A 13,999-nucleotide genomic window follows, 5' to 3' on the forward strand; every position below is an offset into this window, starting at 1 on the left:
TCACTTATCCGTTCTTCTGCCTCAGTTATTGTGCTATTGATTCCTTCTAGAGAATTTTTAATTTCATTTATTGTGTTGTTCATCACTGTTTGTTTCCTCTTTAGTTCTTCTAGGTCCTTGTTAAATGTGTCTTGTATTTTCTCCATTCTATTTCCAAGATTTTGGATCATCTTTACAATCATTACTCTAAATTCTTTTTCAGTAGACTGACTATTTCCTCTTCTTTTTTATGGTCTGGTGGGTTTTTACCTCTCTCCTTTATCTGCTACATATTTCTCTGTCTTCTCATTTTGCTTAACTTACTGTGTTTGGGGTCTCCCTTTCACAGGCTGCAGGTTCATAGTTCCCGTTGTTTTTTGTGTCTGCCCTCAGTGGGTTAGGTTGGTTCAGTGGGTTGTGGAGGCTTCTTGGTGGAAGGGACTTGTACCTCTGTTCTGGTGAGTGGAGCTTGATCTTGTCTTTCTGGTGGGCAGGGCCACCTCCAGTGATGTGTTTTGGGGTGTCTGTGAACTTAGTATCATTTTAGGCAGCCTCTCTGCTAATGGGTGAGGTTGTGTTCCTATCTTGCTAGTTGTTGGCATGGTGTATCCTGCACTGGAGCGTGCTGATTGTTGAGTGGAGCTAGGTCTTAGCGTTGAGTCAGAGATCTCTGGTAGAATTCTTGCCAATTGATATTATGTGGGGCTGGGAGGTCTCTGGTGGTCCAATGTCCTGAACTCGGCTCTTTCACCTTAGAGGTTCAGGCTTGACACCAGGTTGCAGCACCAAGACCCTGTCAGCCACACAGCTCAGAGGAAAAGGTAGAAAAAAAAGTAAATTAGAAAACAATAATTAAAATTTAAAAATTATTAAAATAAAAAAGTAATTAAAACAAAAAGAGTGCAACCAAACCAAGAAATAAAACCACCAATAATAACAAGGACTAAAAACTATACTGAGATAAACACAATAATCAGAAATAAGTCAGTCACAAACAGCAAAACCCAATTCTACAGTTGCTCCCAAAGGCCATACCCTCAATTTTGGTTTGATTCGTCTTCTATTCAGGTATTCCACAGATGCAAGGTGCATCAAGTTGACTGTGGGGATTTAATCTGCTGCTCCTGAGGCTACTGGGAGAAATTTTCCCTTCTCTTCTTTGTTTGCACAGCTCCTGGGGCTCAGCTTTGGTTTTGGCCCCACCTCTGCGTGTAGGTTGCCCTCAGGCGTTCCTGCCCGGACAGGATGAGGTTAAAGCAGCAGCTGATTAGGGGGCTCTGGCTCACTCATGCCAGGGGGACAGAGGAGTATGGTAGTTACAATTGGAATGTTGGACGTGCCTGCAGTGGCAGAGGTCAACGTGACGTTACAATAGCCCGAGGTGCACTGTGTGTTCTCCTAGGGAACTTGTCCCTGGATTACAGGACCCTGACAGTGGTGGGCTGCAAGGCTCTTAGGGGGTGTGGTGTGGATAGTGACCTGTGTTTGTACACAGGATTCTTGGTGGCTGCAGCAGAAGTGTTAGCTCTTCATTCCCATCTCTTGTGTCTGAGCCTGCGCGTCCGGAGCCTGTGCTCCACAACGGGAGAGGTCACAACAGTGAGAGTCCCCCGTACTGCAAAAAAAAAAAAAAAATTGCCAAAGTCAGCCACTTGACATAGATGCATAGTTCTAGTCCACAAAAATTATTGATATAATTTTTTTAGCCTTCTTTTATTAAAAAAAAATAGGTTAAAAAAATCAGTGAACTTTTTCAGTGTACATAGAAATCCCAATGCAGTTGCAGTGCCTGAAGTTTACTGATGTAACACAGGTCACACCTTGGATCTTAAAAAAGTGTTGATTTGCTGCTCATGCAGCAATGGAAGTAGAGACCCCTGTTCATTTATTGTTGGGGATCTTTTTTCTTCCAGGATGCTGCAACTATAGATTGTGCTGAAGATTAAAAAGGTAATGGTGAGATAGGGATTTGACCAGTGGCAGGCAGCTGGTTCTGAGTCTTCACTGGGAGCAAGTGTGGAACACTATTACCTAAATCCTGGTCAAATATTACACTGCTGCAGGGCATCAGATCACTAGCATGGAATCAAATCAACCAGAAAGACAGATAACCAGGAAACACGCAACTAATCTCATCCTGGAGGAAGAGCTCCTTTCACTTTATTCCCCCTGAGAACCCTCACTAGCCAGGAATCCAAGCCAGTGCCAGCTCAGCAGAGCTCAGTGACCAGTGGGGAGTCTGTTTTATTGAATCTTCAGGGCCAGAGTTCACTCCTTCCTTCTTTGCTCTAACTCCTTCCTAGGAAACTCATGTCTATCAAGTTCCAGTCCCTGGATATCCTCCTTCAATTTACTTTTTATTTCATCATGTCTCATTACACCTCAGTTACAATTAGAAAAGTTGCTTTGAGGTTTCTTCTCCCAGGAGATGGATATTAAGTCCTTTCACATGACTTCTGGCTAATCCATCAACTCAAGCAAAATTGCTAGCTAAAAGGGTATTCAAACTTTAAAACCCTTTCTTTTTTAAAGTGAATGTTTAACTTCATAAGTCATGTATACAAAAAAGAATCATTTTCACCCCTTATGAAGATCTAAAAATGAAATATTATGTCTCTCATTTTTCTTTGCAATTTGAATATATATTTATCCCCTCAAAAGCCGTGATTCTGAAAAGCTCAGGGTAAATGGAATTCTTTTCTTTTTTTTTTTTTTTTGCTATGCGGGCTTCTTACTGCTGTGGCCTCTCCCGTTGCGGAGCACAGGCTCCGGACGTGCAGGCTCAGCGGCCATGGTTCACGGGCCCAGCCGCTCCACGGCATGTGGGATCTTCCCAGACCAGGGCACGAACCCGTGTCCCCTGCATCGGCAGGCGGACTCTCAACCACTGCGCCACAAGGGAAGCCCTGGAATTCTTTTAAACTATGTCTTATTTCACCACTAGTTTCATCTCTGAGCTTAGATTTTAGCTTAATTTTTCTCTGGTGGTCATTTAGTGAGAGTCCTAATGATCTGCTCCCAGGTTTCACTGTCAAGTAGTTAATGATCTGCAAACCAACCCTTTAATTTAACTAACTCTTGATATTTTCCATGGAAAAAGATTTCAAGGCAAAGAAATGTTCTGTAATGCAACAGATCACACTCAATTTCTATTTGATAAACTCAGATATCTGTTTCTTAGACGTTTTTTAATGGAATGTATGAACAACTTGGTGTTAGGAAACCTGGATTTTAGGCTTCACCTTGTGGATAACTTGAAATAAAATCATTATCTGCAGATATTTGACATACATCCTGTTATTCCCTTTCCTTGTCCATGACAGACATTGCTAATAGAGCAAGCTAAGATTTCTAGTCAAGCCCAGAGACAGCTTCAGAATTCTTCTCATGGTGGCTCTCTAGGCAGCCCCTGATAATTGATTAGGGTTACCAGAGATGAAAATTACTTGCCAGTCTAGAGCAAAGCAGTTCTTCCCTTCCAAAATTCTATTGTTGTGTATGATGTGTTATTAATGTCCATTTTTTTTGGAAAAAGATAAAGTTATAGAAAAATACCATTTCCTTCCATCTGAAGAACTCTGAATTTCCAAAAGTCAAAGTTCTGACTGGGTCTTCATGGGATGTGCTAGAATATCAGGGCTCTGGGGAGGTGCTGCAGGAAGTCAGGGCTGAATAAGACAGAGTTTGACACAGTCTGCCAGCAGTGCTACTGGCTCAGGGACGCAGAGTGAGACACTGTCACCTGCAACATTGGAGATTCTGAAAGGGCCCCATACTTGGTTCCAACCCCTCCCAGCCACAGTCTGTGAGGAGTCCTGCTGGTGTGAGGTACTTCTGTATGAGTCTCAGGAGGTGCTAAAATGGCCTCGTAATCAGCTCGAGCCCTTCCAGCTATGGTCAGGGAGCAGTCCAGCCTACTTGGAACCTTGTGAGGGATATGCCCATCTGTGCCTCCAAAGCCAGGCCTGTACCTCATTCATGGCTGTGAACCCTGAAACAGCCCTGAGATTTGGTTCCAGCCTCTCTCAGCCATGGACAAAGGATAGTCTCTTCCACCCAGGGACCCACCCAGTGACCTGGCAAGATCTCTCCCAGGGACCTGGCAGGAGCCATACCTGCCCATGCACCTGGTATAGGTGATCTGTCTGAGGACCTAACTGTGGGCCCTGAAGTGGACGCTTGTCCCAGTGCCACCCTACTGAATAGGATCCTGGAGGCAGTGCCATCCACTCAGGGAACAGACAGGATCCATGCCTACCTGAGCTTCTGGTAACAAGCCTGCCAACTGCAGAACCCCCTGCAAACCCAGTAACAGCCTCAGCCCCAGTGCAACATGACTGTGATTCTGGAGGTAATCCCATCAGCCCGGGGAACTGCCAAAACTAGTCTGCAAAGACTGGAAGAGGTGTTTGCTCCTTCAAATACATAGACACCAATGCAAATCTACATAGATCATGAAGAATCAGGTAAATATGACATCATCAAAAGAAACTAATAAAACTCCAGAACTGAGAAATATATCCATGCATATATGGTTAACTAATATTTGGTAAGGGAGCCAAGATAATTAAATGGAAATGATACTCTCTTCAATAAATGATGTTGGGAAAATGGGATATTGACATGTGAAGAATGAAACTGGACCTCTATCCTACAACACTTAAAAAAATTAACTTGAAATGTATGAAAGGCTTAAACATAAGAACTGAAAGTGTAAAACTCCTAAGAAAACACAGAGAAAAGCTCCTTGAAGTTGATCTTGGCAACAACTTTTGGGCTATAACACCAAAAGTACAAGAAACAAAAGCAAAAATAAACAAGTGGGACTATATAAAATTTAAAAAACCTTATGCACAGCAACAGAAACAGTCAACAAAATGAAAAGGCAATCTATAGAATAGGAGAAAATATTTGCAAACAATCTATCTCATAATGGGTTAATATCCAAAATAAAGGTGATGCTCATACAACTCAATAGCAAAAAAGCACATAGTATGATTAAAAAATGGGTAAAGGACTTGAATAAATATTAAAAAAAGACATACAAATAGCCAGTAGGTACATGAAAAGATGCTCAACAGCACTAATCATCAAGGAATGCAAATGAAAACTACAATGAGACATCACCTCACACATGTTAGGATAGGTATTATAAAAAAGACAAGAGATAACAAGTGTTGACAAAGAAGTGAAGAAAAGGGAACCCTTGTGGACTGCTGGTGGGAATGTAAATTGTTGCAGGCACTATGAATAATAGTATGGAGTTTCTGCAGAAAATTAAAACTAGAGTTACCATATGATCTGGCAATCCCACTTCTGGGTATATATCTGAAGGAAATGAAATCACTACCTTGAAGAGATATCTGCACTCCCATGTTCATTGCAGCATTATTTACAATAGTGAAGGCTTGGAAACAACCTAAGTGTCATTTGACGGGTAAATGGAAAAAGAAAATGTAATATACATATATGTGTGCACACATACACATACATACACACAGAGGAATATTATTCAGCCATAAAAAGGAAGGAAATCTGCCATTTGTGACAACATGGATGGACCTTAAGGACATTATGCTAAGTGAAATAAAAGTTAGACAGAGAAAGACAAACACTGTGTGATTTCAATTATATGTGGAATCTAAAAAGCCTGAACTCATAGAAACAGAGAGTAGGCTGGTGGTTGCCAGGGGCTGGTGGTGGAGGGGATGGGTGATGATGGTCAAAGGGTACAAAATTCTAGTTATAAGAGAAATAAGTTCTAAGGATGTAATGTACAGCATGGTGACTATCATTAACATTACTGTATTGTATATTTGAAAGAACTAAGAGATTAATCTAAATGTTCTCACCACACACTAAAAAGGAAACTATGTGATGTGATGGATGTGTTAACTAATATTGTGGTAATCATTTTGCAATGTATACATATATCAAATCATCATGTTGTACACCTTAAACTTATGCAATGTTATATGTCAAATATATCTCAATAAAGCTGGAAATAAAAGGGAGGGGGGAGACAGAACCCAAGGACACGGACAAAACTACAGTGAATAGCTTAGATATCCGATACACAGTGTTAAAATGGCTGTGAAATATTCAAGTTATTGGGATTCAGAGAGCCTAGTTCAGCGTTTGATAGTGGACATGTAAACAGAAGAAGGCCAGCAATATTTAAGAGGTTAAGGTGCCCATTTTCGCATCCCTTCACAGCAAATTTTCAGTTAGTGAATAGGGGCACAGAGCACAGAGAATAATATTTAGCTTCCAGGGATTGAGGGCTTGCAAATGGAGTTGTCAGATCTCCCCAGCCAAAGAGGGTGGGCTTGAGTGAGGGTTATTGTTGAGATGGGGAGCTAAAAAGGAAGAGCTGCAATCCCATGTAAATGCAGGAACTCAGGGCTTATCCCTAGCACATTAAATACCAGGGCCAGGACAGAGATGCTAAACTTGATGTTAAACTCTACAGGGAGGGTCTGGAGAATGATGGGACTGTCACCAACCTTGGCAAGGATCTTACAGCACTCATGTCCCAGGAGTGAGTGTACATAAAACCAAGGATTCACCTGACTTGCAAACATATCCTGCAGTATAGCTAGCTCTCTCAGGGTAAAACTTGATAGAAGTGTCCGGCGTTCAGGATGCAGGGGTCTTCCCCAAGCTATTTCAGAAATGCTGAAAACTGAGGGCATGTAACTCACAAATCTTGTGGGAAAAGTTCTTTGATTGAATTGGGTGGGAGATTGAGTTCAATAGAAAGCCTGGGTAGTGGTATTCTTTTCCTAGTTGTCTCTTGATATTCTCAGGGGACGGAGCACAAGTAAAGGTCTCATAATGGATACAGAACTACTCAGAAAACTTTGGCAGTTTGACATGCTCTTTCATAATTATTGCCACTTAACAGAGGAAAATCCTTTCACCTTAGTGGCCTGGGTTGGGAAAAGGACTCTTCTTCCTTTTTTGGACCCAATTTGATGTGGCACATTTTGGGTCTGTTTGCAGTCATATCTGCATCTACTTGGGGATCAGGTTTCACTATCAATGTTCTTAGTGCAGCAAATCTCAGTCCTGGCTGCATATTACAGTCACTGGATGAGCTTTTTAAAAACAATCCTGTGGGGCTTCCCTGGTGGCGCAGTGGTTGAGAGTCCCCCTACCGATGCAGGGGTTATGGGTTCGTGCCCCGGTCCGGGAAGATCCCACATGACGCGGAGAGGCTAGACCCGTGAGCCATGGCCACTGAGCTTTCGCGTCCGGAGCCTGTGCTCCACAACGGGAGAGGCCACAACAGTGAGAGGCCCGCGTAATGCAAAAAAAAAAAAAAAAAAATCCTGTGGTAAGTAATCTCTTATCATCCCTTAAAATTCTATAATTTGATTAATGAGAAGCCCAGGGATAATTTTTTTAATTTTAATTGAAGTATACTTCAATTGATAAACAGTTGATTTACAATATTATATCAGTTTCAGGTGTACAGCATAGTGATTCAATATTTTTAAAGATTATACTCCATTAAAAGTTATTATAAGATAATGGATACAATTCCCTGTGAAATAAAATATATTCTTGTTGCCAAACTATTTTACACATAGTAATTTGTATCTTTTAATCTCATATCTCTATCTTGCCTCTCCACCTTCCCTCTCCCCAAAGGTAATCACTAGTTTTCTATATCTGTGGGTCTGTTTCTGTTTTGCTGTATGTATTTGTTTGCTTTATTTTTTAGATTCCACATATAAGGGATGTCATACTGTATTTGTCTTTGTCTGACTTATTTTACTAAGCATAATGTTCTCTAGGTCCATCCATGTTGCTGCAAATGACAGAATTTCATTCTTTTTCATGGTTGACTAATATTCCATTATATATCATATATAATGTGATATATATATATATCACATCTTCTTTATCCATTCATCTGTTGATGGACACTTGGGTTGCTTCCATATCTTGGCTACTGTGACTAGTACTGCCATGAACATTAGGGTACATATATCTTTTCACATTAGTGTTTTCATTTTTTCTGGATATGTACTCAGGAGTAGAATTGCTGGATCATATGGTAGTTCTGTTTTTAGTTTTTTGAGGAACCTCCATACTGTTTTCAAAAGTGGCTGCGCCAATTTACTTTCCCACCAACCATGTAAAGTTTTCCCTTCATCCTCGCCAACATTTGATATTTCTGATCTTTCTGATGATTGCCATTCTGAGTGCTATAAGGTGATATCTCATTGTTTTTTTGAATTGTATGTCTCTACATATTAGCTCTAAAGCTCTAAAGATTAGCTCTAAAGACACTGAGCATCTTTTCATGTGCCTGTTAGCCATCTGTATGTCTTCTCTGGAAAATATCTGTTCAGGTCTTCTTCCCATTTTTTTTTATTGTGTTTTTTTTTGATATCAAGTTGTATGAACTGTTTATATATTTTGAATATTAACTTCTTGTTGATCATATCATTTACAATATTTTCCTCCCACTCCATAGGTTGTCTTTTGGTTTGTCAGTGGTTTCCTTTACTGTGCAAAAGATTTTAAGTTTAATTAGGCCCCTTTTGTTTATTTTTGTTTTTATTTCTTTTGCCTAAGGGACAGATACAAAAATTATTGCTATGATTTATGTCAAAGAGTGTTCTGCCTATGTTCTTGTCTAGGAGTTTTATGCCTTTAGGTCTTACATTTAGGTCTTTAAACCATTTTGTGTTTATTTTGTATATGGTGTGGGGAAATGTTCTAATCTCACTGTTTTACATGTGGCTGTCCAGTTTTCCCTGCACCACTTATTGAAAAGACAGTCTTTTCTCTACTGGATATTCTTGCCTCCTTTGTTGAAGGTTAATTGAACATAATTATGTGGGTTTATTTCTGGACTCTCTATTCTGTTCCATTGATTCATGTGTCTGTTTTTGTGATGGTACCATGCTGTTTTGATTGCTGTAATTTTGTAGTATAGTCTGAAGTCAGGGAGCATGATACCTCCAGTTTTATTCTTTTTTTTCAAGATTGCTTTGGCAGTTAAGGGTCTTTTGTGGTTCCATGTGAATTTTAGGATTATTTGTTCTAGTTCTGTGAAAAATGTCTTCAGTCTTTTGATAAGGATTGCATTGTCTGTAGATTAAGCAATCTATGGTCATTTTAACAATATTCATTCTTCCAATCCAAGAGCATGGGATATCTTTCCATTTCTTTGTATCATCTTCAATTTCCTTCATTAATGTTTTATAGTTTTCAGAGTATAGGTCTTTCACCTCTTTGGTTAAATTTATTATTAGGTATTTTATTCTTTTTTTTTTTTTTTTTTTTTTTTTTTTTGCAGTACAGGACCTCTCACTGCTGTGGCCTCTCCCATTGAGGAGCACAGGTTCAGCAGCCATGGCTCACGGGTCCAGCTGCTCCACGGCACGTGGGATCTTCCCAGACCGGGGCACGAACCTGCGTTCCCTGAATCGGCAGGCGGACCCTCAACCACTGCACCACCAGGGAAGCCCATTTTATTCTTTTTTGATGCAACTTTAATAGGGATTTTAAAAAAATATTCTCTTTCTGACTGTTCATTGTTAGTATAGAGAAAAGCAACAAATTTTTGTATATTAATCTTGTATCCTGCAACTTTGCTAAATTCATTTATTATTTCTAATAGTTTTTTTTTTGTGGAGGTTTTAGAATTTTCTATATAAAGTATCATGTTATTTGCAAATAGTGACAGTTTTACTTCTTCCCTTCCAATTTGGATGATTTTTATTTCTTTTTCTTATCTGATTGCTGTGGCTAGGACATCCAATATTACATTAACTAAAGGTGGCAGGAATGGGCATCCTTGTGTTGTTCCTGATGTTTGAGGAAAAGCTTTCAGCTTTTCATCATTGAGTATGATGTTAGCTTTGAGTTTGTCATAAATGGCTTTTATTATGTTGAGATTTATACCCTCTATAGTCACTTTGATGAGAGTTTTTATCATAAATGGATGTTGAATTTTGTAAAATTCTATTTCTGTGTTGATTGAGATTATCAGGTGATTTTTATCTTTCCTTTTGTTAATGTGGTGTATCACATTGATTGATTAGTGAATATTGAACTATTCTTTCATCCCTAGAATAAATCCAACTTGATCATGGTGTATGATGCTTTTTATATATTGTTGAATTCAGTTTGTTAATATTTTGTTGAGTGTTTTTTGCATCTATATTCATCAAAGATATTGGCTTGTAATTTTCTTTTTTTGTAGTGCTTTTGTCTGGTTTTGGTATCAGGGTAATTGTAGCCTTGCAGAATGAATTCATGAGTGTCCCATCCTCCAATTTTTTGGAATAGCTTGAGAAGGATAGGTATTAGTTCTGTTTTATATGTTTGGTTGTATTCCCCTGTGAATCTGTCCAGTTCCAGACTTTTGTTTGTTGGTAGTTTTTTTTTTTTTAATTAAAAATTGAATTTCACTCTTAGTGATTAATTTGTTCAAATTGTCTCTTTTGTTCTTTTTTAAAAAAACATCTTTATTGGAGTATAATTGCTTTACAATTGCTTTACAATGGCTTCTGCCATACAACAAAGTGAACCAGCTATACATATACACACATCCTCATATCTCCTCCCTCTTGCTTCTCCCTCCCACCCTCCATATCCCACCCCTCTAGGTGGACACAAAGCACCTAGCTGATCTCCCTGTGCTATGTGGCTGCTTCCTACTACCAAATGTAAAATAGATAGCTAGTAGGAAGCAGTCTTTTTTGTTCTTTATTAAGTTTTGGCATGTTGTATGTTTCTAGAAACTTGTCCATTTCTTCTAGGTATTTTTAAAAGCTTCCCAGGTAAGTCTAATGTGTACTAGTGTTGAGAGTCTTGTTGAGAATCTCTGGGTTAGTTACTAGGTTTTGAAAACAGTGGTTAGTTCTGACAAAGACTGGAGTTAATTATAGGACAAAAAGAAAATATTAAATGGGGCATCGACCCCTGTAGTCTGAGCATCCTAATATGTTGATGGACCCATCTGAAACACAACCAAACTTACTAGGATAAAAAACTTCATTTTATTCTCCCACCAGTAGGCTGAGTGGTGGGAGAAAAGGTTGTGGTACAACCATCCTACACCACAGTACAGCGTTTCAGTCTGCTATAATGTATTTCCTGCTACATTTATTTCCTGTCTCCTTGTTCCAAAACAATGTTTAATCACCACCTTCCCTTTTTGACAGTACCTTACAGAAGAAACATTTCCATACCTTAAATGCACATATCTTAAGTGTACAGCTAGATGAATTTTTACTGTATGACCATCACCCAGGTCAAGATATGGAACATTACCATCACCCCAGAAAGTTTCCTTGTGCCCCTTTCCAGTTGATAGCACATCTATAAGTAACCACTATTGTGATGAAAAGTCCAGTGACATTTGAATTGGTTGACTTCTATAGGCAAGGTGTTTTTTTCCCTGCTGCTTCAAGATTTTTTCTTGTTTTTTTAAAAATTGCAGTATAGTTAATTTAAAATGATGTGTTAGGTTCAAGTGCACAGCAAAGTGATTCAGTTATATGTATATGTGTGTGTGTGTGTATATATATATATTCATTCTTTTAAAATTTTTTCCATTATAGGTTATTATTAAGATATTGAGTATAGTTCTCTGTGCTATACAGTAGGTTCTTGTTGTTTACCTATTTTATATATAGTAGTGTGCATATATTAATCCCAAACTCTTAATTTATCTCTCCTCCCCCAACACTACTATCCCCTTTGGTAACCATATGTTATTTTCTATGTTTGTGAGTCTATTTCTGTTTTGTAAATAAGTTCATTTTTATCATTTTAAAATCATTTAAAAATATTCCATATATAAGTGATATCACATGATATTGTCTTTCTCTGTCTGACTTTACTTAATATCATGTCCATCCATGTTGCTGCAAATGGCATTATTTCAATCTTTTTTGTTATGGTTGAGTAATGTTCCATTGTATATATATACCATATCTTTATCCATTCATCTGTCAGTGGACATTTAGCTGGAGAAAAATAATTTGAAAAGGTACATGTACCCCAAAGTTCATAGAAGCACTATTTACAATCACCAAGACATGGAAGATTTTTTTCATTGTTTTTAGTTTTCAGAAGTTTAATTATAATGTGTCTTAGAGTGGGTTTCTTGGAGTTGAACCTATTTGGGATTCATTTAGCTTCTTAAATCTGTAGGCTTATGTCGCTTGAAAAAGCTGGGAAATTTTCAGCCACTAATTCTTTAAGTATTTTTTCAGCCCTGCCTTCTTTCTCTTCTCTTTTTAGGACTCCAGTGCCATCAGGGTTAAATCTTTTGTTATAGTCTTACAGATACCAAGAGTCTGTTCATTTTTTTTTTCCAGTCTATTTTATCTCTGTTGTTCATATTGTGTAATTTCCATTGTTCTCTCTTCTTGTTCACTGATTCTTTTCTCTGTCCTCTCTATTCTGCTGCTGGCCATTGACTGAGCTTATGTTTTCATTGTTGTATTCTTCAATTCTATATTTTCCATCTGGTCTTTATAACTTCTATTTCTTTGCTAAGGCTTTCAGCTTTTTTCAAGATGTGCATAATTGCTTGTTGATAATTTTTAAATCATAGTTGCATTAAAATTTTTGTCAGATTATTCTAACATTTCTGCCATCTCTCGTTGAAATCTATTGATTTTTTCTTATTCAGTCATTTTGAGAGGTTTCTGGTTCTTGGCATGGTGTGTGATTTTCTGTTGAAACATGGACATTTTCATATTATTTTCTGAGACTCTAGATTTTATTTAAACCCTTTAGCTTGCTTTCTTTGATATTGCTTTGGCAAGGGAAGGGGAGTTACCACCTCATAGTGACAGGTGGGGGTATAATACCAAATTCTCTATTTAACCTCTGTTTACACCCAATGCAGGGGAAGCACCTTGTTACTGCTGATTAGGGATGGTTCCAACTGACACAGTGGTGGAGGAAGGCTCATTACTAGTTGGTAGGGATGAAAGCTCTGGATGGAAGTCTAGGCTTACTGATGTGGGTGGGGAGGGGCTACAGGTTTTTTCTTTTTCTTTTTTCTTTCTGTTGAATTTGGTTGAAATAGAATTGTTATTGTCTACAAGTTTTCTGTTTTCTGAACAGGTCCATTTCCTGCTCCTTTTTTTTAAAGAGGTCAGGTTTTTGCTAGGGCTTTTGTTGTTTGTACATGTTGGCATTTTGAGCTGTCAGTTCTTTGATTCCAAGTCTGGGATACATGAGGCAAAAAGAGAACCCAGGGAACTCACCACAGTGTCATTCCTTAGTTCCTGAGGTCCCTAGCTAGTCTGCTTGTTTTCCTTACCTTTCAGAATCTTCTATTTGTTTTAGATATAATGTAGAATATTTTTAGATGTACTTAACAGGAGAGTTATGGAAAGTATATGTACTCCACCTTCCTGGAAGTGGAAATTTTATTTTTCTTTAGTTTTTGAAGCATATTTTTGTTGAATACAGAATTCAAATTCACATTTTTTTCCTTTTAATCATTTAAAATATGTAATTTCATTGTTCTCTGGCTTCCAGTGTTTCCAAAGAGAAGTTGTTCATTGTTGTTATACCCCTGAACGCAATATGTCTTTTTCCTTCTGGCTGTTTTTAAGATTTTCTCTTTATCTGCTCTTCAGCATTTTGACTATGAGACATTAGGTGTAGAATTCTTTGCACATATTTTGCTTAGGGTTTTTAGAGCTTTTTGAATCTTCAGGTGAACTTTAATCAATTTTGGAAAATTATTGCTTACTATCTCTTCAAACATTTTGAACATTCAAATAGTTTCCATTTTCTATCTTTATGGAACTCCAGTTATGTATGATATTGTCTTAGACGTCTCTGATGCTTTTTTCTCCCCACCCTCTCATATTATTTTTGTTTTCTCTATGCTTCAGCTTGGATGATTTCGATTTGCCTGTCTTTAAATTCATCAATCTTGTCTTCTGCTGTGTCCAGTCTGTTATGAAGCACATTCAGTGAGCTCTTCAATTCATTTACTTTATTTTTTTAGTTTAGTTATTTTTTG

The sequence above is a fragment of the Aethalodelphis obliquidens genome, unplaced genomic scaffold (genome assembly GCF_003676395.1).
Source record: "Aethalodelphis obliquidens isolate GAN/ISIS:26980383/991018 unplaced genomic scaffold, ASM367639v1 scaffold58, whole genome shotgun sequence".
Lineage (NCBI taxonomy): Eukaryota > Metazoa > Chordata > Mammalia > Artiodactyla > Delphinidae > Aethalodelphis > Aethalodelphis obliquidens.